Source organism: Telmatherina bonti (genome assembly GCF_933228915.1).
Source record: "Telmatherina bonti genome assembly, chromosome: 3".
NCBI classification, from domain to species: domain Eukaryota; kingdom Metazoa; phylum Chordata; class Actinopteri; order Atheriniformes; family Telmatherinidae; genus Telmatherina; species Telmatherina bonti.
Genome location: NC_136621.1, coordinates 10,953,657 through 10,957,739, shown reverse-complemented (window position 1 = coordinate 10,957,739; position 4,083 = coordinate 10,953,657).

Here is a 4,083-nt window from a genome sequence, read left to right as displayed (position 1 = left end):
CAAGCTATTGTCCATTTGTAGTGAAGGTAACCAAGCCAAATAGGGAACCCCAAGGCAAAACTGATGGTACTACAGCCTCAATTGGCAGGTAAAAAATTTTTTGTAAGACCAGTTTACTTGAAAAAGAACAGAAGCAGAATAAAACTAAAGATTTTATTTAGGGGGAGGAGCCGTCGTCGGCGCCCGTGGCGTTGCCAGCTGGGGAGGAGCCGTCGTCGGCGCCCGTGGCGTTGCCAGCTGGGGAGGAGCCGTCGTCGGCGCCCGTGGCGTTGCCAGCTGGGGAGGAGCCGTCGTCGGCGCCCGTGGCGTTGCCAGCTGGGGAGGAGCCGTCGTCGGCGCCCGTGGCGTTGCCAGCTGGGGAGGAGCCGTCGTCGGCGCCCGTGGCGTTGCCAGCTGGGGAGGAGCCGTCGTCGGCGCCCGTGGCGTTGCCAGCTGGGGAGGAGCCGTCGTCGGCGCCCGTGGCGTTGCCAGCTGGGGAGGAGCCGTCGTCGGCGCCCGTGGCGTTGCCAGCTGGGGAGGAGCCGTCGTCGGCGCCCGTGGCGTTGCCAGCTGGGGAGGAGCCGTCGTCGGCGCCCGTGGCGTTGCCAGCTGGGGAGGAGCCGTCGTCGGCGCCCGTGGCGTTGCCAGCTGGGGAGGAGCCGTCGTCGGCGCCCGTGGCGTTGCCAGCTGGGGAGGAGCCGTCGTCGGCGCCCGTGGCGTTGCCAGCTGGGGAGGAGCCGTCGTCGGCGCCCGTGGCGTTGCCAGCTGGGGAGGAGCCGTCGTCGGCGCCCGTGGCGTTGCCAGCTGGGGAGGAGCCGTCGTCGGCGCCCGTGGCGTTGCCAGCTGGGGAGGAGCCGTCGTCGGCGCCCGTGGCGTTGCCAGCTGGGGAGGAGCCGTCGTCGGCGCCCGTGGCGTTGCCAGCTGGGGAGGAGCCGTCGTCGGCGCCCGTGGCGTTGCCAGCTGGGGAGGAGCCGTCGTCGGCGCCCGTGGCGTTGCCAGCTGGGGAGGAGCCGTCGTCGGCGCCCGTGGCGTTGCCAGCTGGGGAGGAGCCGTCGTCGGCGCCCGTGGCGTTGCCAGCTGGGGAGGAGCCGTCGTCGGCGCCCGTGGCGTTGCCAGCTGGGGAGGAGCCGTCGTCGGCGCCCGTGGCGTTGCCAGCTGGGGAGGAGCCGTCGTCGGCGCCCGTGGCGTTGCCAGCTGGGGAGGAGCCGTCGTCGGCGCCCGTGGCGTTGCCAGCTGGGGAGGAGCCGTCGTCGGCGCCCGTGGCGTTGCCAGCTGGGGAGGAGCCGTCGTCGGCGCCCGTGGCGTTGCCAGCTGGGGAGGAGCCGTCGTCGGCGCCCGTGGCGTTGCCAGCTGGGGAGGAGCCGTCGTCGGCGCCCGTGGCGTTGCCAGCTGGGGAGGAGCCGTCGTCGGCGCCCGTGGCGTTGCCAGCTGGGGAGGAGCCGTCGTCGGCGCCCGTGGCGTTGCCAGCTGGGGAGGAGCCGTCGTCGGCGCCCGTGGCGTTGCCAGCTGGGGAGGAGCCGTCGTCGGCGCCCGTGGCGTTGCCAGCTGGGGAGGAGCCGTCGTCGGCGCCCGTGGCGTTGCCAGCTGGGGAGGAGCCGTCGTCGGCGCCCGTGGCGTTGCCAGCTGGGGAGGAGCCGTCGTCGGCGCCCGTGGCGTTGCCAGCTGGGGAGGAGCCGTCGTCGGCGCCCGTGGCGTTGCCAGCTGGGGAGGAGCCGTCGTCGGCGCCCGTGGCGTTGCCAGCTGGGGAGGAGCCGTCGTCGGCGCCCGTGGCGTTGCCAGCTGGGGAGGAGCCGTCGTCGGCGCCCGTGGCGTTGCCAGCTGGGGAGGAGCCGTCGTCGGCGCCCGTGGCGTTGCCAGCTGGGGAGGAGCCGTCGTCGGCGCCCGTGGCGTTGCCAGCTGGGGAGGAGCCGTCGTCGGCGCCCGTGGCGTTGCCAGCTGGGGAGGAGCCGTCGTCGGCGCCCGTGGCGTTGCCAGCTGGGGAGGAGCCGTCGTCGGCGCCCGTGGCGTTGCCAGCTGGGGAGGAGCCGTCGTCGGCGCCCGTGGCGTTGCCAGCTGGGGAGGAGCCGTCGTCGGCGCCCGTGGCGTTGCCAGCTGGGGAGGAGCCGTCGTCGGCGCCCGTGGCGTTGCCAGCTGGGGAGGAGCCGTCGTCGGCGCCCGTGGCGTTGCCAGCTGGGGAGGAGCCGTCGTCGGCGCCCGTGGCGTTGCCAGCTGGGGAGGAGCCGTCGTCGGCGCCCGTGGCGTTGCCAGCTGGGGAGGAGCCGTCGTCGGCGCCCGTGGCGTTGCCAGCTGGGGAGGAGCCGTCGTCGGCGCCCGTGGCGTTGCCAGCTGGGGAGGAGCCGTCGTCGGCGCCCGTGGCGTTGCCAGCTGGGGAGGAGCCGTCGTCGGCGCCCGTGGCGTTGCCAGCTGGGGAGGAGCCGTCGTCGGCGCCCGTGGCGTTGCCAGCTGGGGAGGAGCCGTCGTCGGCGCCCGTGGCGTTGCCAGCTGGGGAGGAGCCGTCGTCGGCGCCCGTGGCGTTGCCAGCTGGGGAGGAGCCGTCGTCGGCGCCCGTGGCGTTGCCAGCTGGGGAGGAGCCGTCGTCGGCGCCCGTGGCGTTGCCAGCTGGGGAGGAGCCGTCGTCGGCGCCCGTGGCGTTGCCAGCTGGGGAGGAGCCGTCGTCGGCGCCCGTGGCGTTGCCAGCTGGGGAGGAGCCGTCGTCGGCGCCCGTGGCGTTGCCAGCTGGGGAGGAGCCGTCGTCGGCGCCCGTGGCGTTGCCAGCTGGGGAGGAGCCGTCGTCGGCGCCCGTGGTAACTTGATCGGTAACTTGATCATTTGACCCAAATCCATGGGCCGTCGCAGCTTCCACTTCATTGGATTCCAATTGCACTGAAAGAAATTGGAAAGTCTGTCAACACTTGATTGTGGCTACATTTACGCCACATCTATAGCATAGGATGGACTTCTCACCCCTACTGGGTTCCTTCCACATGGAATTCTGTGACTGGAGAAATGAAACAGTCCTCCTCAGAGAAATAACATTTGGAGAGATAGCTGCAACACAAGAGGAACAAAGTTGGTTCACATCACCATAAGAAAAACCATGGAAACAAATTTTCCTTTATATTCTTCTCATATTCTGCATGTCATTTACACCATTTGTTTCATGAAAAAGCGTTGATCAGCCTGTAAGCATTGCAAAGCCAGCAAACAGGCAAAAGAAATAAATGGAAGAAACACTTTACAATACCTTGGCCAAGCTGACTGGTCAGGACACAGATAAGCAGAACCTGAACAACCCCCATTGTTCCTCTCTCCAGCTAAAGGAGGAGCAGAGCAACTGAAGTTTAAATACATCTCAGGCTTTAAGTAGCACAGCTGTTGCTCATAAGCTTTAATTGCTTGACTTTTCTAAATAGTTGCTCACTGAGGTTTAGAACGGCCTTTAACATTTATGTAATCATACTGATAAGCTTGATATCTCATAAATTTGCTATGCATGGCTTTTTATGTCTTTCACACAACATGTCTTGCATTAAAGTCATTTTATCTTGTGTTAGATTTTAAAACCATTTTGGAATTGTAATAAAAGCCATGAAAGGAGGGGGGGGGGGGGATTTTTTTTTATCTTCTTAATATGTATTAGCAATTCCATTAAGAGGAGGGCAGCTGCGAAACCCAAGAAAACTAAAGAATGAGGCAATCTTCTATGTTTTCCAAGTCTAAAAAGTCAGTTCAATTGGAAGCTCGTGTAGTTAGACTTATCTTGTCACAGGGTGACACTACAGTCTGGACACATTGTCATTCTGTAGCAAAGATTTATGATGGATAAACCATAAAAGGCCAGTTAGCAAGGTGAACCCTAACCCCTTTAGCTGAGAAGTGACCTCATTGCGAAACTCATTTATTCTTCACAGGCGGTGGTGACACATTTCCACCTGAAAGGTTGGGGTCCCTCAGCAGACCGGTGGCACTCTGCGAAGAATTCCTGCAACACACAATAACATTGCTGCAGCTGGAATGTCTTCCAGAGCACAAAGCGCAGGAATCTAAAGCAGGAAAACATCTTGGACTTTTGCTGCAAATTTTTGACACAAGCCTTTCTCTGCAGATTCAAATACAGCAAACAAC